Below are 23,366 nucleotides of genomic sequence, written 5' to 3'. Positions count from 1 at the left end.
AAACAGAAGTATTGTGAATTTTTTTAAACAAAATCACATCTATAAGGCGTCAATCTATCCCCCCCCCTGACAACACATCAAACGTTATCACCACTTTCCCATTTTATATCATTTCTTATTTAATATAAATATGTAGGCGGCCTACAACACAAGTTTAAGAGAGCAGTTTCTCAAACAATCGCTAGATCTTAGGGACTGATATGATTTATATATTGCTCTCGGTTCAATGAAGTAAAGTAGTTGCTAACATCTAAAATGCAGAACTCATTCAGTAACAAAGTAAATTACTCTTGACCATGACAGGTTTTGACCTTTTCTTTAATCCATACGATGAAATCATATGAATAGAAATGTTTCAATTAACTGAAAATCGGTGATTTGCATATATCCTTTGTTGGTTCCTATGTTAAGAACTGCACAGTTTGCATTTCTGAAACACGGATGCATTTACGAAACAGTTTAGAACTTTTCATAAAATTATTAAATTAAAAAAAAAGAAAAGAAAATAAGTTGAATTTAATTTGAGGCGTAGCATTGGACTGTGGGCTTCTAAAGTTGATTATCTTGAGTTAACAATTACAACGAGAGAGAAAATCATTTGGAAAAAGCCGCAATAATTGCACACCGATCTACCCCAAAATTTACCCAATCGTCCCACTCTTTTTGTTTTAAGTTTTTGACAACTAGTCAGCAGATACCTCTTTCCAATGAAAACACAACACCAATGCCAGCCGTAAATACCTCTTTCCTTATCGACGCTCTTATTCAATTCTATCACATGACTATAAAATCGTGCTTCGGATTCCTATAAATAATGCATGCACCAAATTGTACAAATCTCACGTTGGTTCTGAATTAAGCACTTTGTCTTAAAATAATCATGGATATACAACGAGTTTCCACCATTGAAGACTTTCAAATTAAAACAACGCACTTTCTTATTCATCTACTTATAGTGATATAAATAAATATATGTTAATATTGTGTGTAGATCAACGGTAAAAACAATACAAAAACTAGACACCAAACAATGTACTTTTCTCAAGATATTTCAGATCTTTAATAAGGAGGATGGTGGTCGTAAACAAATGCATCGAAAATTGTCTACCATTAAAAACTTTTACATAGATCTATACTGCAATGGGAGAATATATCCACTCAACCAGCCATACTCCTCAAACATAGAAAAACTGAAAACATCAACAGAATCCGACTTTGTTAATTTGTATTTTATACAAAATTTTCTGAACATTATTACAAAGTTTCTCTTCTTATTTGCTTTTAATATAACCGATGTTTTCTATATCAACGTGTACTAATTAGGGATAAATTAATTACACTTATGAATCTTAGGTAATTGTTATTTTATGTATATAAAATAATCAACCACTAATTTTAGAAGTTTTCTGTGGCCTATTTTTCTAGAATCAGAACTGATCGATTGAACTTTCTTGTATGCACACACCTTTATTATGTTGAGTACATTAAGCTGCAGTTAGCGTTTCACAACAGCAGCAGAGGAGTAACCACTACAATTAGCTTTGATTTTACTTTTTAAAACTTTTGTACACGATAATGAAATTTCAGGACGACAATTCGAAAACTTTCTAACAATAAGTAACACGTGCTAAATGTACCATTCTTGTGTTGCTGCGCTATTCGTCTGTTCAATTGTCTACGTAATAGTAGACAATTGAACAGACATTTGTAAGAAGAATTTCAAAGCATAGAAATTGAGTACCGTTAATTATTATTATTATTATTATTATTATTATTATTATTATTATTATTATTATTATTATTATTATTATTCCTGATACCTCCAAGGAGTCCGAAGACTCATCGTGGGAGGACATCTTCAACTATCGCTACACCTTAACTCTACTACGAATCAACGCCATCTACCGCCCACCTCCAACACCACCACAACTAGTAATTTTTGTCTGTAAATTGCGTGTGTTCTGAAGTTGTTAATGAATAACAACTGTTGCTTAATTTATGAATTGCAAATTAACTATTCTTGCATTTAATTAGATGTTCGAGGAAATAGATATGATTACTAATTAAGCATCATGGGAGAAGAACTCACTGATTTTCGTAATTAAAATTGCTTTCTCAAAGTAATAATGGGGTATTTTTAACATGATACCTGAGCTCGAATTTAATGAATGCTTGTAGTTGGGAAATTTTCGGAGGTTAGTATACATCAGCTGGTTTGCGAAATGTTATTTAATTAAGTTTCCTAAGTTATGTGATTATACAAATATTCCTTTGCTTTCACAAATCAGAGATTTCTTTCAAACTGCTAAAGGCGATCAAATTTTCTTTCAAGTTTGTCGTTTCATTCAAGTTGATGGGTTGTTATGCACTTTGTTGTTTGATGTTCGTCGTGATGAGGTGGAAGGCAAAGATTTATGAAGTGATTAAAATTTCTTTGTCAGCTGTTAATTAAAGAGCATTACTGAAAATAGATTACGCCTAAGAGATAAACTTTGGGCAAGATGAACAAAAACCAGAAAACACACCGGACCAGATAAACAATAAATGAATCTCTCTCTCTCTCTCTCTCTCTCTCTCTCTCTCTCTCCCTCTGTATTAGTTTCGCTTTCTATGATCAGATAACGCACCTGATGGAAATCAGTGATCTTGAAATAGTTTTCTCAGGTCACTTCAAATCTAAATGTACACCTGAGACTCTATGGAGCAGTTGTATTCGTGTAGTGTTCATCTGAGCATGCAGAATAACGGAAAAATTTGTTTATAGTTTCTAATAGAATCAACCATCCATGTAGCAACACCATGACACCGACCGAAACTAAATTATTATTTTTCTACATAAAAAGGGAAAAAAGATGCCTGCTGAATGTGACATCATGGAAGTGTTTCTTGCAGCAATATGATAGATAGTTGATGACTGAACTTTGTGGACGAGTTATATAAAAATGTGACAAACTTTGTTTAAACGTTTAAGGCACTATCTTCCACGACGGAAGCGATGGAGAACAAAAACGACCTTATTAAAATTTTAACGGAAAAATTTTCTTCATACACATAATGCTAGTTAAAGAGAAATTAAAATTCTCTGATCTCATTATTTCCTTCAGGAAAAACTCTCATATTTTTTTCTTAGAAACATTCTGGGATTTACTTAGAAAAATAAATAAATAAGACAAAAAGTAATTTGGTATTATTAATTACATAATACTTAATAATTGGTCAAAAATATTGCCTACGGTATTACTTTATTTCGTATTAAAAAATAATTTAATTATAAAGAAAAATATCTTATAAATAAAGAAATTAGAACTTACTTGAATATTGCTGCTTGTTTTTCAACGGAGATTTTATGTGATTTTGTGCTGGCATATACGGTTAAAACCGGACGTCATTAATTATTAACCGACACCTGTTTTGTGGAAAAATAATCAGTTTTTCGTTGTTTATTTTTAATTTTACAAGAAAGGATAATTTTTTTTTCTGTCATCTCTATAGCATCTTTCCAAAATCGTTCATTAGAGATGAAATGTGTTTTTGTTTCAACTCACGATGAATGTTCATCAGCTCGTTACCTTATTAATTGAGGCACTTGACCCAATTTATTTCGCGCAGGAACCGAAAAAAATTAGAAAGAATATTAGCTGGAAATAATTTCCAATTATTTCAATTTACCCTTTCTGCATCTGCACGGTCGGCTTGTCAGGAGTAAAATGACCTCCTGTTTCTATAATACACTTATTTGTGTCAACTAGATAAATACAGATCGCTAGTTTGGGTAGTTTGGGTCAATAAATTAATGTGTTTTGAATAACTAAAAAACACGATAAAAACCGTTATTTTTATAATATTTTATACGAAATTTAATTTTCTAAACAAAACATTTTGTCTATAGGAAACCAGAATCAGGTATGGAAGACCACATATGCAACACCTTCTATTCTCAGAAGTAAAATATATCAAACATTAATTTCAGCATTCGCATAGCCTTTATTATTTTTGTTTCGATTATTTTCTGAGCCTAAATATTTGATGATTTTTGTATGCGATTAATTATAAGGGGAGTCTTCTGTTCCTGCAATATTCATCTGCTCAACCAACACACTTTTGAGTTATTGTTAGGAATTCCAAATCATAAAAATTTATTAAATTTCTCTTTAAGGAATAGAGATATAAAAATTGCCGCATGCCGCACATCAGTTTGATTGAAAATTACTACTGTTCTCTATTAATACTCCTCTTTATTTTCTATTGCATTCTTTACTTTATCTCACTTACTTTACTTTAAAAATATTACTTTTTTAGATCTGAATAATATTTGTTTGCAAATATTATTCAGATATCTTTATGGGCAATATGTTTGCATCTAAGTATCCATTAGGCGAAACGTGATCCACGAATTCCAAACAAAATACAGAAATAAGTAACAATTTTCTAGCGTGTCGTGCATACTGAAGACCTGAATTCTGATTTCACAAATGATGGTGTTTATTTTGAAAGCACTTTTATTTATTTCAGCTAGTGCTTCTCTGGTAACGCCTTAGAAAGGCATTTTGAATTTTATTGGAATAATGATTAAATAAATGTATGTTTTACTTTGTGATCAGAGTTAAAATTGGAAGTCGTGTTCGATACTTAAATATTACGACAAATTGCTTTATATTAAAATTAAGAAATCGTAGAATGAACAGATGAGGACTTGTCTCATCCTTTTTCATTTATCTAAATTGGATGGTTCATCAACAGAGCATATAAATCACTAAGGAGTTTCCTTGTTTGTTTTGCATTAACAATATTACGCTATGAAGCAAGTATAATTTTATATCTGAATTTTCCTTCAGAAAACTTCTTCAGAAGTTTTCTGAAGGAAAATTAACCCGCGAACTTCCGTAACCTTCAGTCAACTCAACTTGTAAAGGGTCTTCTTCACGTCTGGTAGCATTTGAACTCTGATCTTTCGGAACAAAGCGATAATGCATCGATTTATTAAATTAGTTAGGTTAAATTAGTTAGATCTAGTAAATTAGTTAGATCTAGTAAATTAGTTAGGTTAGTCAGTCTAACTGCAACAACGACTATGAATTTACAAAATATTTTTTTGAATATCCATTCTCAATAAATAATTATTTCTCAGTTCTCATATTAGAAATTGGAAATTTGCCTGTAACAAGCATTCGTTACAATGGCTTTTTTCAAACTGTTGTGAACTCTCATTGTAATAGGAACCAGCTCTGCATTATCCAGGATGGCACCAGGATTCTTAAATAATTCAAGAGTCAACACGTGTTCTCAAGTGCTTGACTCACAAATACGCGACTCATACATCCCTTAGTTAAAAATGTTATTTCAGTAACGGAAAACTTCTGGTCATACGTAAATATCATGCATGGTCATACGTAAATTTTTTCCGAAACAAGATTCCGTCATTAGCAACGCACAACATATGTTACGTTTGTGTCTACAATTCAAATTGTCTTAAACAATTGTGTAGAGAAACAACTTTGTCATGGCAGCATGAATAATTTAGAATTTCTCTAATTTTCCTGATTTCAAATTCAAAGTCCAGCTCTGCATTATCAAACATGTAACATGCGATGTCAGTGCTTCAGGCGCATTCGCTTAGCATTCAATTTTGTTATTGATTTATAATTAACATATTCCGCTCTACCATAAAACCGCATTTAAATGAAAATGTATTGTCCGGGAGGAATGTGAAACTCGGAATCAACAATGCAATATGCTCCTTCGTAATCAGAGAATAATTATTATGAAATCGCAAGCTCGGATTTAATTGAAATTCTACAAGAGTCTAAATGAGCGCATTTTACTTTACAATCAACAATCCTTGCCGAAAGTCTTTTATGCAATTGCTCATCGCAGATCTCAACGGATTTATATTAGTTTTGTTTTGTTAAATACATAAACTATTTTTTACATAAAGCACATAAATTGTCTTTAAAATCTGTCCGTCCTTCAACGAATTGATGAAGGTATATTTGGTGGATGGTATATCCACCAAACCTAATATTTTTATACAATTCAGTCTGCTGGCAAACATAGTGGTGCCCTCACCTCTGCAGATGGAAACATCAAATACTTGAAGGAATTCGCGAATATATATATATAGCACAGCTAATGCAAATTCACAATTTGTTGATTATTACAAAAAAAAATCAACTGCACTACAAATATTATTATTATTATTATTATTATTATTATTATTATTATTATTATTATTATTATTATTATTATTATTATTATTAGAGAGACCTTCAGGGAGTCAGAGACTCATCGTCGGAGGCCACATACTACACAAATCAGCTATCATACTTATTCTTGAATTCATTCAGAGTGCTTGCACTCACAACATCCAATGGCAACCATTCCAATCACGCACCACCCTCTGAGAGAAAAATCTAGCCCTTACACCCCTCTTGGCGGCCTTCATTCTCAGCTTCCAAGGATGTCCTCTCGTTATTTGTCCACCCTTCATAAATTGAAAAATTCCATCAATTGAAATCCTGTATGACCTTTTCAGCAGTTTGTAAGTCTAAATCATATCACTCCTCTTTCTCCTGTTTCCTAGTATCTGCAGTCTACAAATTCTCAATCTGTCTTCATAATCGGTATTCCACAATCCTGATATCATTTTTAACACTCTCCTTTGCACTCTTTCCGATATATCAGAATCACAACGGAAACCAGACCTGTGCACAGTAGTCCAAGTAACGAATTATCAAGGTCTTGTAAAGAGGCAAAATAACATCCTTATCGTTACATGTGAACGTTCGTTTCAGCATTGCAATTATCTTTTGAGTTGTATTTGCAATCTTTGCCACATGGCCCCTAAACTTCAACTTCCTATCTATTAACACTCTAAGATCCCTAGCCTCATCAGTTTCTTCTACCCCCAATCCCACCAATATAATACGACATTGTATATGTTATCATGCCCAAGGGAATGACATTACATTTACTACCATTGAACTGATACCCATATTCAAATGCTAACAATTCCAGTCTATTCAAATCATTCTGCAAAGACTGCATATCAGCAGCATTCCTGATTACCCTCGGTATCTTTGTATCATCAGCAAATAACTGTATTTCGCTTGTCAAACCTTTCCCAATATCATTAATGTACAGATTGATTAACAGTGAACCAAGCACTGATCCTTGTGGTACACCACTTGCTGTTTTTTATTTTTATTTTTTTATTTTTTTTTTATTAATCTTTGTATTGGTTATGGACAGTACTACCCTTTCATCACGTCCAGACTTGATATAGGCCTAAACCTTTACAAGTGTTTTACGCATTGCCTGTTCTAGTTATCATTGTAGTCATTCTCTGGTCGCAACGCCATGCTACCAGTGTGCCCTGTACGGCTCTCAAGGAAAGAAATTTTATATTCTTCTTCGTAAGCCCAAGCTGTTTTAAGTCCTTATAACTACCTGCATTCCATACGCCATGCAGCGAGATGGTGGAGCTGGTAAACCTCGGAGTTGTCTCATGCTCCTCCTGTATCTTACTAACTAGATCTTGGTTATTTTTATAATAATTTACTTTATTATTATGGCTATAGGCTAGTGGGCGCTCTGTTCCCACCACCTGGGCATCAACGACCCAAACGTCACCATCTCTTTTAAAAACTAAGTCTGGCTTATACAAACCCGGGGATGTCCTATAATGTGGTTCCACCGCAGTCTCCCAACTTTTGTTCTTAAAGCGGTTGTTCTGAATGGAGACCACGGCATCATACCTCCTCACGCGGACCCCCATGGGTGCGGAAGCAAGACTGGGCTATATGAGACAATGTCTCACCTAGATCCCCCGTATAACACTTTTTGATATATGTGTCAGTCAGCCATCTCTTATCCATGATAATATTGTATAACCGAAATCCATTTTCTCCAATTTATGCAGCAGTCTGTCATGTTGTATTCTGTCAAGAAACCTTAGCAAAATCCAAAAGTATCATGGTGTATCCATTCCCCTTGTCTAGTTGAATGGTAACATTGTTATAGAATGTGAGCAAGTTGCTAAAACATAACCTTCCCTTAGTAAACCCATGTTGTTCATTGCAAAGTAGAGATACACTGTCCACCCATTTCTGAATGCTGGCCCTAATTTTTCCAAAGTCTTCACCACCACACCTGAGATACTAATTGGTCGATAGTTTGATACATCGGTCTTTGCACCACCCTTATGCAATGGAATTATCATGCATTCCTTCCATTCCTGCGGAATCTTCCGTGTTCTTAGACTCATATTAAACATCCTGGTCAAAGGAATGAGAATGATCAATTGAGCTGAACACTCTTTTAGCACACGTGCGGATATTCCATCAGTCCCTATTGCTGAAATCTTATTCAGTTTGTGCTACAGCTCAGTAAATGCATTTTCATTCTTCTCATGAGATTCAACTGCTATCCAATCAATATTTGGATAATTCAAGTCTCCCATTATGAATACTCCTTTCCCGCTCAGCTTTTCTATTTGGTGATGCATTTCTTCATCACCAGCAGCCGATCCACCAGATCTGTAACAACACCCCACTATGTAATTTGTGTTGTTAGACTCCACTTCACAACAGATGGCTTCAAACTAACTGCCACATAAAATATTGTTAATAGTATTACTACAATCATAGGTCCCAACTTAACTGGATTTAAGTCATGAAATATTAATAGAAGCACCCCCACCTCCTCTTCTATCCACTCTATCCTTCCTAAAAATACTGTACCCATGACATTCGATACCAGTTAATAGGTCTTCTTCTGATAACCAGGTCTCACTAATTCCTACAATCTGAAGTATCGCAACATATTGACCAAGGCAACAAATTCTTCCCCTTTGTTTCTGATACTCCTAGGATTGGTGTACAGACATAATAATCTACCTACATGTTCTTTAGTATTCTCTTGTTTGCAATCTGCCTGACTCAATTGGACAATTTGCAGATCTCTATTCTTCTGTAATGCCTTAAGCATATAGACATCTTTGCACACATATGATTGGTCCGAACCGGACGAACCCAAACCCGAAATCGTTCTCGCCTCTTCAACATTCTCATGACAAAGTCCATTCCAGTCATTAACAGCCTTATATATATTCATAAGAAGATGGGAACGTTTTAAAGAAATTTATACACGGATATATTTTGCCATATGATTATAATAAATTTATAGTTACTATAGCGAAGGGTTATTAATCAGGTCTTGGATATGAAATGTTTGCTATTAGTGGAATTAATTAGTTAATTTCTGTAGTCTTTAAACATAATTTTGTAACATTTTTGAAATAGATATAGTCGGGACTTAAATCATTCTCCTTCTGCCATAGTCACAATATATATGCCTTCTAGTCACTGAACTCTACTATAAAATCGCTCCGTTCACACACACACACACACACACACACACACACACACACACACACACACACACACACACACACACACACACACACACACACACACACACACACACACACACACACACACACACACACACACACACACACACACACACACACACACACACACACACACACACACTGTAAATAACCTATTAGTACCTGTCATTTTTGTTCGTTTTTATCTAACATGAAAGCTTTTAATCACCGATGGTGTGACGCATATTTACCTACTTAGGGACATATTGTAACTCCTACAACTTAATATGACATCTTCCTGGTTAAAGAAGATACTTGACAGAAACGGAAAGTTGTATTTCTATCAGACTTCAATCGAGTAGAAAAGTTTTTCTTTCACTTTTAAATATTGTCCACTCAGGTTAGCTCTGCTATCCCATTCTCTTCTTTACTCCAGTTCTTCCATATAAATTCTCTTAAAGGAAAAATTCTTAGTCGTCTAGACTTCTCTCAAGGTACTGAGAACTGTCTCTCCATTATTCAGTGGATATCAAGAAAGAGAAATCTACTCGCTGTAGATGTTTGTTTTATTACCTGCGTTTCAAGGAATCAAAGGGATTTTCTTTCAAGGAATTTCATTTCTTGAAATAAGCTTACTTGGAAAAATAAAATTCACATTTAATGTTGGAGTGCTTTATAACAAGTTTTTCAGGACTAACGTTTTATAGCAAGAAGGAGAATTCTACATTCCCTACCTGGCATCTGATTTTTATGCGAAAACTTCCTGTGGATGATATTGTTTTTGAACGTCTTTGTTGTTATAAAAATTCTGATAGATATCCAAAATTGCATCATTTTAAATTGCTGGTTTATGTTATTATATTTGAAACTACTTTGATGGCAGCATTTATTCTGCCATTATAACACTTTCTTATTTCAATACAAATAAGAGAAGCGGCGAAATATCGAGTTGAAAAACAGCTTCCAGACAGAAGTAAAGAGAAGAGAATAACGGCACTCTGATAATAGATTTCTGCACATTATTTACATAGATTGATGCTGGGTTGATGAATGAGGATGACACTATAATAATACTGATTGTGATGTCATATATTTGGACAAAATAAATCGAATAAGTTGTTTTCTGTTGGTGTCAGTTTGAACCAGGAAGTTAGGAGACTGAAGATTTTGGGATTCTGTCGATCAAAAAACATTGCAAAAGTTGTAAAGGCTACGACAAAGTGCTATGATAAGGCGAAGAACACTGACGACAAGAAATAAGGAGGTGATAGATCAATTGTGGCAGTGATCTGGACTTACTGGATCTTTTAATCTAGAAATCTGAGTGATGAAGAAACATTAAAAAGAATCCATGGGCAACACATTCAAATTGATGAGAAGAGTTTCTCAAACAGACAATGTAATGCATTACAAAAGAGGTATATTATTCTATTTTCAAGATCATAAACCATGAAGAATATTAATGTTGCCTTAAAGAGGATTTTTTAAAAAGTTAGATTACAAAATCATTCTGTATTCTACAAAGGAGTTTTACATCCTTCATTGGTGTATCATCCCGTGATAGGAAAAGGTGTCGAAGTATTCTAGTATTATTATGTATTATTTTAGTATTATTATAATGTGCTATATCATTCCACACTATATGGAATGATATAGCACATTACGAAAGGCGAGACGTTTTTATTACTGAAATAAAAACTTAATAAAATAATAATAAAAACTAATTTAAATCAGCTTACAATGTGACAAAACACATCAGTCAGTTTCGTATATATATAGGAAACATTATATAATATGCTTAACAATAAATGAGGAACACTAAAAATAATACAAGTAGATACGACAAGTCTGATGTTTACAATATTTAGTATATTTTGCACTATATTTTCAGGATGCCATATAAAAGAGAGCTGCTCTGAATATACGGACATCAATCTTTTCACATCGGTAAGTAGTGTGGCCATCGTAGAATGACTATGTACGTTTGTAAAATTTCGTATTCAGAAGCTTTACTGAAAGTTTTTGAACAACTTCAATTCTGTTATTACAAAACGAACACTTCCTAGAATGAAATACCGTTCTAGTAATTCTTGAATTCCCAATGTTTTTATAGAGATATGATCAAATGATTGCGTACAAGAATTTCATTTTCTCTCTTATTTCTTGTGTTGCAGTTATCCATTGCTGTTCCGGATACAATAACTTCTGCTTCACTTGATACATCAATAAATGCACCTGCAACATATTGCTAACATTTACGAACTCGAACTGTTTTCTTTGGCGCGTAATTAAATTCCATTAGTGACTTTCTTCATTGCACCTGTAAGCACTGAACTCAAATCTATTTCATCTTTCCAAGACGATGATAATATCTTCGAGGAATAAACAAAGAGACAAACTCACGATACTTTTCCGCCACAGCTCAAGATGCACAGTAACACCTGCTGGCTATCTTTAACTGACATCAAAGAATGATGTTTCTTCCCACCTGGTGATTACACGTTGAGCCGTTCTGTTCGCTTTATGGATGTTATCTGCGGGATTAATAGAGGAAATCCCAATTGATGATCTCTTGATAAATACTCAAGTCTTCTTGTTTCCTTAGGATACTGACATACAACGTCTTGAGTAATTTATAGTTAATTTATAGCGATCTATTGCATTTTATGTATGTATTATTGTTACATTAAATTGACGATAAATATTGGATTTAATTCTATATTAAGGTGCCTTATTATTCAATAAAACCTACTTCCTAATAAGTATTTGAACTGTCCAACATCAGCGTCTGTCTGAAATCGTGGTGTACTATCGTTTATTGATGATGCTACCACTGAAAGAAAGATAGGAAAAAAAACACTCGAAGCTGGATATGGATTGTGAACCTCTCGATTGTGGGTAAAATTAATGCTTCCACTTTATATTTATTTGTTATTTTTCCATAGCCGAATAGTTACACCATCCATCGTAACATGTGAAAATATACATAAAACTCTTCACCTTTCTATTTATAACTGATCAGATGTTATAGATTGAAGCATATGTTTACTCCCTTTTAATCGGCAGACAGATTCCAGAAGTTGAGGTGCTTATCTAAACCTGCGAAGACTGCTGTTAATAACCGAGTGCTGCTATTATTGAATATCTGTCTCATGGTTGACTTCTGCTACTCGTTAGAATGCTATTCATTGTAGTGTTAAACCTACAAGAATAATGACGCGGTGGTGTGTCTCAGTAGATTTCTTCACCACTCTTCACCACTAAACAGTGATCTCGGTTCAGAAGATGAATCACTTAACGATATTCGTGATTCACCTAATGGCGTAAACAAACATTTATACATAGTGATGGGATTAGATTCATCGACTAGAAATGTATGATTGGAAAGTAGAAGCACTGAATACTTTACCATTTATACATCAGTTGTAGTATTTTCTGCACTGAATACTTTACCATTTAAACATCAGTTGTAGTATTTTCTGCACTGAAAACGAACATTGGACATCATGGGCCTTCCCAGAAATACTGTGACTGGAATACACACAAATTCCTTCATATTAAAAACACTATCTGCGAATAATATAATGGCTTGATAAATGCGTTTCATAAGTGAGAATTGTGTAAATGTTGCTAACTTTGAACACGTTACATAATGCAACAAATGCAGAAATTCCAAAGTAGGCCCTGCCTACGCTATTCAAACCTTTTTTTATGATGTTTTCTTTCTGTCTGCTTTAGCTTTAGCGATCACTTAAAGTAGGTTTCTTTAAATGATCTGATATGACAGGAAATGCTGATTGAATGAATATGCCACGAGCGATTTAGTTTGGCCGATGAGCTTCGTTTGAAAGTCCTGCGTTCGAGTTCTATATAAGACTAGAAGAATATTTATCAGGCTTTTCAAGTGAAGGGAAGTCAACCCTTCTCATATGGGGGTGACAGAATTTTTTCCCAGAAACTCGTGTTTTCCATCCCGCAAACAGAAAAACTTCAACCAGAACACACGCAATTTATATACAAAATACACTCGTTGGCATACAGCTTACCACTTATCCCGGAAATTCATGGTTATGAAATCCACGGAATCATGGACAGTTATGGGGCTCAAAAGGGCCCATTAAGAATTGAAGAAGAAGCAGACGAGTGAATAGGTCACATGGTAATTTCAGATGTGAAATTCGGGTGTAATTAATTCCGAAGTGCTCACTATAGTTTAAAATTGATTATTCCTGTGATGTGATATCACAGTCTTATTTTTATCCACTCGGATTTTTCCTCTTCTTTTGAACTTGTGACCCTGGATATACTGATGCCAAATTAAACTGACATCAAGTAAATGTAAAAAAAAACATAATATGAAGCAAGGAATAAAGGCAAGGAATATTTTGTAATTGCCTGTATGTTTTATACAACGACAGCAAGGAATTTGACTTAGTATTCATTGCCTTCTGGCGAGTAGTTTTGATTTAGCTCTCATCCTGCGAGATGTGGTTTAGATTTGAATGTTCCCAATGAGCTGTTATCAAGTTCCATGTTGCTCACATCTAGAAAAGATTCTATCAGAACATCATCTACTCAGCCATCTGATTTAGTAAGACGTGATGTAATCATTTTCAAAGACATTATCTAAGCTTTCCTTAGATCATGTCTTTAAAACTACAATCTCCAGCTATATAAAAAAGAATATTAATCATATAATACCTATGTCCTATAAGAACAGAATCCTGTAGTAAACGAGATAGATATAAAAGCTGAATAAAATAATTTATAATTATAACCCTTTGTTTGAAATACAAGTTCAATTAAGTTTTCAGCAAAAAATCGACACTACTCTCTTGTCGACCAACTGGAAGTATAAATAAAGTCCATTTTTAAGCAGTGGCACTATCATCTAGTGATAAAACCAATAAGCTGAGGTGCATTTGGTCACCTGTACGTTATCAATCATTTCTTTTTAATTCGTTCTGTTGCTTTGATTGCAACCGAACTCCCTTTCGACTGCATAATCTGTTGGTTGTAATTTAAATTTCGTGTCGCAGTTAGCATCTGAATTCCACCTGTCCAAATATGATTTCAGAATTTGTGCGTTCCAATTAATTCTTTGACTTTACCTTCCAGCCCTACTAATGTGTTGATCTTTCTCGAAATCGTCAAGTATAAATGTTCTTGCTGTTCGTCGTATTTTCGAAGGAACGGCAGAGTAACTAAATCTCGAGATTTAATTGCTTTGAGAGAGAAATTACGCCTGAGTAGGTACTGTCCCAGATAAGTCAGATTAATAAATAGTCCAATATGCTTTGAAACCTTTCAACAGTAATTCCCTGATAGAGTCAAAAGTTTAACACTTCAGATTTGAAGCAATTATATTTTTCATTTTTGTATCTGATGTTTCGTATTGATTGATGGATGACAAAGTGAAACTTAACAGCGCTTATTTTTTTAACTACTATTTTTAACAGTTGGTGATTGTGAGCTGAGATATTATGAAACTGTTTTTCTCTTTCTTAAGCTGTTAGAGAAATATCCATAAATCAGGATAATAAAGTGTGTATAAATTAACTGATTCGATCAGTGACCTTTGACAACTAAGAAACTTGGCTTTATCCTATAGTATAATCCTTCATCATATATCATAATTTAAATGACATCGCCATCGTGTTAGCACTTGTTCATCCGTTAGTACTGAAAATGATAAAAAAATGGATAAGCTTTGATTAATCTCCCCTTTCAGCTGAGATTATTCAATATCTCCGTATTTTCTTTAAATTGAAATTAAAGACTACAGGTATTTACCAAACTATACAGTTTATTAAGAATACAAGTATTACAAGTGATAATACTACATAATACAATAGTGATGCCCCCCCACACACACACCTAGTATTATAGTAATAATAACACAAGTAATAATATAAGGCAGTACAAGTAATACTACAGGTAGTACACTGCTTAGGAAGAATTTAACGAACACCCACCATGAACAAGATGCATCAGCCATGTAACGAGTCACATGTTTCTAGCCGGTATAAATTGGAGGGATATAATGCTTCCAGGTTAGTAAAACTGGCTGCAAGGAGGGAACTGACAGAGCTTGAAAGAGGCATTGTGATAGGATGACAAGTTCTGTTCGGCAAATTGTTGACAAATTGAGAAATCCCAGATCAACAATCAGTGATACCATACTGAGATTTGAAGCAGCGCAGGGAGTCGGCTGCAAGATGTACCCCTCACTGTACCACCTCAACATTCACCAAATGTGACCATAGAGTGCTATGAATGATAATATGTAAAACGTTCGTCGGCCCACACGTAGATTGCGGAGTTCCGGTTATCCACTGGAAAAACGAATATTCACAGAAACATTCAGAACAGAAGCTCACAACCTGAGTTTCCATGTTAGGATTGCAATAGGTATCAACTAGTCGTAAAACGTGTGGGAAATGCACAATTATGCCTCCTAACACAAATATACAAATACCAGCTTTCTAATTAAAAGTTGGTTGGTATGTGTGAAAGATGACGTAATTAGTATACACTATGCTTCATGATACTGATCAAGGTAATTATTACTGTAACTTTGCAATTTTATGTCACCATTAGGCTACGTTGTTCTTCGTGTGTCACCTGAGTAGATAAAATGGGTTGCTCAACACTCCATACTATGGTAATAGATCAATAAAGTTGGTATTGGTCAGACCACTGCCCTTGCATCTCCCTAAAAGTCTCTTCTTGGTAGGCGATCATTCATTGGTTTGGATTCAGTTGCAACAGCCTATGGATCATAAATCTTTGGTTCATTAATAGCACATTTCAATTCCTGCGCGTGATCATTGGCTGAAAAAAAATAAAAGAGAAAATAAACAAAAATAGTGTTTCAGTGAAATATTCTTAAATATTGATTACGCGAATCATCTGTGGAATGTACACTGAGACCACTTGAGAGTAGAAACAGTCACCGAATTAGAAACCTCTATGCGATATGCAGATGTATGTAAACGTTTTCACTTACGAAACGTATAATGCAAAATACCTGGTCATGTGCATCACCTTGTGTTCTAGGCAACTATTTAAGAATCCCTCAGGTCGGTAATTGACAATAATGTTAATCAAAATAGGAAAACAAACGATCTTTTGGAGTTCAATAAAAGAAACGATTTTGAAAACAGTCGAGTTGACTTGTTTCTCCAAATACGATATATCTCGAGTGTTCAATCAGTGGAAAAATAATCGACCTTGTAGGGAACGAGATCGTCATGATCTGAGATAGCTCGTACGAAGAAACAGAACGTCCCGTGGTCCACAGTTGAGAGAAGCATTTAATGTAGGCTGTTATTATCTAAAGAAATTAAGGAGTGTCAGATGTGGATTAAGATTCAAATGATATGCACGCACCTAAACGTTTTTCTCAAATGAATCTAATAAAAATAACAAAGATACTTTTGATATTTTACAATCATTCATTTTTATAACTAATCCACACACGAAACGTCACAATATCTGCAGTACGTATAGCAGATCAGTGGCGTGTGTGGGCAGTATTTTGATCGTTCGCCAAAAGAAGTTAAAAAAATTGAACAGTGTTCTCGTTGTTCAGAAGATTTGCGACCTTTTAATTGTAACTGTTGCCTTTTTAGTACACTGAAAGCCTGCATGACTTTCTACTCAATATCAGAAAAGCAGCTATCTGATGTTTGTTGTTACGAGATGCGCTTCCTGTTTGGAAAGAGCCAGAAGACATACAGACCTAGAAAAAGTCAACTGATTGAATAACGTGGGAGAAAGCTTTTCTTTAGTGAACTCATTCATTATTATCATGTTTCAGTTTTCGGCCATGATGAAACTGGATTTTTTTTTTATAGGATATTAAACTGACACGGTAGCAGTTACTTCGTGACTGTTAGCCACAAAAGATCGTATACTTATAATGCATCCCTATGAACAGTGGGGTAAGATTGTTTTTGTCTATTTTTATTAAATCTTATTTTCTTGGTATTTTACCTATTTTTTGCATACTCCGAAAATCTGGCTGTATAGACCAAATATGGTACTTTTTTCAAACCATCTCTGGTATTCTGATAAGTGGGCTTTCACTGGGTGATGAAATTCATCTACCACCTAAAGGCAATCATATACATCCATCCTCAAAGTGGGATTCGAATTTTCAGCTTATTGATATGTGAGAAGATATGCCAGCCAGGCTGGAGAGCTAACTAAACGACAAGAGATTCATCGATCATTGGTACTGTAGATTATTACACAAACACTTCATCAGACTTATTTCTTACCTGTAAATTTCCAAGCAAGGAAACTTGTTTCTTGGAAATGTACTGTGATTTTTCTCAAAAACTTTTCTGATACAAAATTTAAGAAATCTCCACCCAAAAAAGTCATGTGGCACTATCGTGTTCTGTAAGCGGTAGTCTCATTTATTCGCCAAGCAGTTAATACGAGGGTGGTCGGACAGGTTCTTCGCCTCGACCATAGATGGCAACACTATCGTCAAAAAAAAATTTTTTTTTTCAAAGTTGGTACATACCAACCTTTCAAAGTCTGTCATAAGCATCCATGCGAAATTGCATATGACAGTCATTCTATCAAGTAGTTTGTTTTATACATCTGTCTGAAGCAAACGTGTTGTCTGTATCCCTTGAAATGGATAAAACGGATTATCGATAGGTTATAGAATTCTAGAAGGTTTAATGCCAAAAGAAATGCATTCGAAGTTCATAAAATTTTATAAACACTCTTCTCCTTCGTTTTCGACGGAGAGGCATTTTAAAAGAACGTGTAGGATATATTTTGCATGAAGAATTGCAAATGAAAAAGCTTTGCGTAAGATGGATGCCGCGCTTTCTCACAGTAGATCAAAAACGCACTGGCATGAAATCTCTAAACAGGGCTTGGAGCGTTTTAACGAGAATAAAACTGATCTTGCGTCGATTTATTACTATGAATGACACCTTGATTCACTATTACACGCCAGAACCCAAACAGCGGAGAAAAGCCTGTTGTTCAGCGCAAAAGAAGACATGTTGGTTCCATCAGCAGAAAGGTGATGGCATCAGTGTTTGGGGAATGCTAAAGGCATTTTGTTTATTAATTATATTGAAAACTATAAAACGATAACCGGGAAATATAATTCCGATCTTTTAACGAAACTAGATGAAAACATTCGTGAGAAATGACCCAGTTTGCAGAAGAAAAAAAAATCATCTTTCAACAGGACAATGCACCTGCCCAAAAAGGTCTTTCGGCAATGTGAAAATTAAGGGATCTGCACTATGAATTGTTGGAACATCCACCTTATTCCCAAGATTTGGCTCCCTCTGACTTCTGTCTCTTCCAAAAGTAAAACTCTTCCTCGCTGGTCAGCGTTTTTCTTCGAAACAAGAGGTGATTGCAGCTGTAGATGGGTATTTTGCAGATTTTACTGAGAACCACTACAGGGACCGGATAATGGCGCTGGAGCATCGCTGGAATAAATGTATTACTCGTAACGGAGAATATGTTGAAAAACAAAAATAATTTTGAAATTATAAATTCGTTTTTTCATTGTTAGGCTAAGAACATTTCAAACCCATCCTCGTAATTCTATTTTCGTATGTGTATAAACACAAACACATAAATTATATCAACAGCCTGGTTGGCCGATTGGTTAGTGTATCCGCTCTCCAGCATGGATGTTTTAGATCGTCAGATTTGTAAAAATACTAGTGGTGTTGGTTGGCAGTAGATGGCCTTGGTGTAGATAGATGATGGTAGTTGCGGTTCATTGTAGTTGTTGAATTGAGTGGTGGAGAGAGAGAGAGAGAGAGAGAGAGAGAGAGAGAGAGAGAGAGAGAGTTGTAGAGTAGTTGCCCTCCCTCGATGAGTCTTTGGACTCCCTAGAGGTGTCAAGTAATAATAATATTTAAATGATCAAACTTTAAGCCGTTGTGCATTTTTATATTTAATCAGATAAAGGATAATAAGTAGATATGTATAAACCAAATTAAATTATAAAATCGAAAAAATGTAATGAAGAATTGAGAAGATAATTGCAATAAATTCTTTCATTAATAGTGTAGGAACGCATATATTTGTATAATATACGATCTTGAATAAAAAAAGGAAAATAGAAATAGCAGCGAGTATGAAAGGCAAAACTGTAAACCGTGGGGAAAAATGTCTATTTTATTTATTTTTTTTTTTTCAAGTTACACTTTTAGATTAGTAATGAGTGTTTTTATAACATTCTTCTCTAAGATGCGTATATATTTCTAAATGAAAGAACATGGATTGTTTTACTGAAAACAACCTTTCTAAAATCGCATTAACTGTAATTGTAGAGAAGATTTAACGTACCTGCATCTGAGCGTTATACCCGAAGTGCTTCTAAATGCAGCTTCTCATTTTTCATTAATGCACGCTCTTTAATGAAATTTCTTAAACCAGGAAGTTTGTTTCAAACTCCTGCGAAGTAATTTCTCTACATTTGTTCTTACAGACGTGATTTAATGTTTACACAAACAAGAGCAGCTATTCAATACCCTGATGCATCTATCCAGATGTTGCATTTGCCACCATTATCTAGTGAGTGAATACATGCCTCACACGTGTTCTTATGCCAGTGCTATTTTTTGTGTTTTTGTATATATATATATATATATATATATATATATATATATATATATATATAATATATATATATATATACCGACAAGAGTGGTACTGTACTTGATTCTACTTATGAATATTGTTAAATTGAAAGAAATCTATTTTCTCTAGCAATGTTTAGCCGAAAAAGTTGACTTTTTTGCAGACTAAACTTCCATAATGACATATAGGTTCCGGAAAAGCGACTAATTTTATTGTTAGATTTGTTTTTAAATTAAATTCTCCCATTCAAACTGGTTCATTCCTTGCATTTTTCAAATGCTAAATGCAACAACAGATAAGAAAGCCTATTGGCAACCTAACCATCCTATCTATAGAACAACTCAAATTAGTGTCTGATTTGTAGACTTTAAATCATCACTTAATGACTCAAACTAGGCTGTGTAACAGGGATAATCTTTATGGAGGTATATCATTACTTGAAAACAGAAATAAAGTATTGTATTATGTATACCGTTACAGCCCAAAACATTGTTTTACTAGGTTAGGGCACTTGAATCATTTATGAAAATTTGGATCTAGTACTGTGGAATAAGGAGATTTTCTCCCCTCAGGTATAGCATTATGTGATTACAGACATTTCAATACAGATGTTTTGGAAACAACCACGTGATATGTCATAAATTCATAAAATCAGCTTACTATGCTTCAATTTGTAGCAGGTCCAAATCATATCTAAAAAGAGTAATTCATAATTACAGTAAAATCATCCGACGTCCCTATGTACCTTCAAACTGTTCGAGCTTTAGAGTGGAATTCAGATTTAATTAATGACATCATTTAACTTCCGTCATGAGTAATTAAAATTCTCTTTAATTAAACAGATCTTCCAACGATTAATATTAAATACCTTTTCAAAAGGTGTAGCATCTATTAGCTTGGTTTTTTCATCCGCCACTTGATATGTAATATTTTGTGGTTATGTGGATTTTAAGGAAACTGGGCTGTGAAAGATAACGAAAATGCCGTTGAGAGAAATTTCACTATTATTTCAAACTGAATTTGCTTACCAAATTTAGTCTGAAATGACAGAATTGGGCAAAATGATTTGAAAAGATAAAATGCAATAACTTCGTTCTCGTTTGTCGGAATTTTTATGTTTAGGATTTTGCTGCAAAGATTTTTAGTGTAGTCTCCAGTTTGGTTTTAAGCGCGCCATTTCAGTAAAATAATTATAAAAATTAATTTCGTAATAATACAAAACTTAGTGATCAATGACAATACATAAGCATTCCGCAGTGAATGACTGGTCACGATTTCAGCTTTTGTGTCAGTACGTCATTTTATAATGATGATATTGAGAAACGAGGCTTATATGAATGTCTCTAAATATTTCCATACGATTTATGTTACTCAATAAACGGGCTTATTAACAAAGAAAAATATATTTACACGTGATGATATGTACATCACAACTATTGGTGGAATTCGAACACATTCTCGATGTAGGTCTCTGTTGAAGGTCACATTACACCACCCCTCTTCCATGAAGTAGAGTCCAATTATGTCATGGCCGACAGCCACACACCATGCGTTAATGCTGTGAAGCGGTTTACCTTAGACAGTTTGCTCTACCAACTCCGTGTGAACGAAAATAATGCTCAGCAATAAACGTCTTTTCTTCCAACGTCAACACCATTGCTACAGCTAAATGTAATAGCGTAGATTCCACATCTGCTTTTCTATTAATGTGCATGCAGTTCCGTACTTTTGTTTTGCGTCATATGCAAATCACTGTCACCTTTGTGACAGTGATTTGCTTTGAATACTTTTGTTGTGAAAGGTTTTCGTATTATATGGTCAGATAACATGAGTTAAACGAAGATGATTTTACAACATTTTTATTTATTCAGTGTGCCTGTCAACTGAGCTTAGAATAATAATTATATATTTATAACCCACCTCATTCAAATGAACAGATCTTATTGCTGGAAACCTCTCCGTTCTCTGTTCTTCACATGAAAAAATATTGTAATTGCAACTTCAGTGAATATGTTGGGTATGACCTCTCCATGCTCCTATATGTGTGCACGTTATTTAGGAATTTTGAGTGTAAACATCCTACATAGAACCTCTAGAATATTAGGATAGCATGTTTCTTATTCCGTAAACTATTACAGTCCGCCTCGTGTTTACTTCAGAGGCTGCGATTTTAAACTCAGCCATAAGGCGGAGATATCTGGATGCGTTAGATTCTTATGATTTCGTGAGTTTATAAGGCGTGCCTTTTTCATTATTACCTTAAAACCAACTATTGCTGTTTTCAGGATATTCCACTTATAACTAATGCTATATTACATTGTTTTTAGTCTCACTTTCTTCGTACGCAAGTGTTAAAACGTGATTGTTTGTTTATCCTGCGTAATAGGCACAAGTTTTGTATTCTATGTATCTTAAAGATTATTGCTGAAAGCATAGTAAGATGGTTAAATTTCTACAATTTTTCACAACACTAATTACATATTTTTGCTTTTGATTTGTGTTTTCACACTTGAAGTGCGACCATTTGTTCCTGCAAACCTTTTACACCGAAAATGTGGAAAGCTCTACAGGAAAATATTCAGATGTAAATAAATTTGAGCGTTCAAAGACAACAACTGACGAAGAATTGATCTGAAATGAATAATGTTTTTTAATCCTTATCAGAATATTTTCTAATATGTTATATGAAAAACATGAAAGAATATATTAATATTTCGCATTTTTAGATGAATTAGGAATATTGTTTATTTCAATCATTATTATATTATAGTTATCAATGTGTTCTAAATATTTTTGACAAAGAAATTAAAAGATATTCAACTTCAGAATATTTATTGTGCATACAAGAAATTTCTTTCTCTAGGAAAATAATGGGCTCTGAAGTAATTTATCATAAGCATTATATTTTATATTTGGACGTTTCTACATTCTCGGTAAAACATTAATCGAGTGCAGCATTATCAAAACTACCACTGATTCCTAACAGTTTGCTTGTGCGATTCGATAATATCTAGCTCGGATTCTTTTTCTTACATTTTAGAAACGGCATAAGTTTTCTTTCAAGAGTTTATTGTAGCTTACTAACTTATTCTCTAAAACTAACGCTAATGCGATCAATTTTGTTCCTTCGCCGAGCTATAAATTATAGTTCTCCGTCGAGGCTGTGCCTGCAGTTCAATCTGCAACTCTATATTTAGCAAGATATTCCTGTCGACTTAACACGCTCCACATGAATCCTTCACTTTAGACGTTGACTTCATTCCTGAAGGCGATTGGGCAACATCTTGTTAACTTGTTTCACAAACTTCCCATCCAATTAGTTTACAATTTTTATTTTTCT

At 34.1% G+C, this 23,366-nt stretch overlaps 1 long non-coding RNA gene across 1 annotated transcript; it reads right to left on the bottom strand.

Moving 5' to 3' along the window:
* Positions 1–15,176: 15,176 nt before the first annotated feature.
* On the bottom strand, positions 15,177–22,079 carry LOC150106765 (uncharacterized). The gene is made up of 2 exons (XR_016548328.1): positions 21,947–22,079; positions 15,177–16,222 (listed from the first exon to the last, which is right to left on the bottom strand). It is a non-coding gene; the product is annotated as an uncharacterized LOC150106765 (long non-coding RNA).
* Between the last annotated feature and the right edge of the window lie 1,287 nt (positions 22,080–23,366).

Source organism: Typopeltis vanoorti, chromosome 5, assembly GCF_054136105.1.
Source record: "Typopeltis vanoorti isolate ZY-2024b chromosome 5, IOZ_Tvanoo_1.0, whole genome shotgun sequence".
Classification (NCBI taxonomy): Eukaryota; Metazoa; Arthropoda; class Arachnida; order Uropygi; family Thelyphonidae; genus Typopeltis; species Typopeltis vanoorti.
Note: the sequence above shows the minus strand (reverse complement) of the source record. Positions and strands in the feature narration are given on the sequence as shown.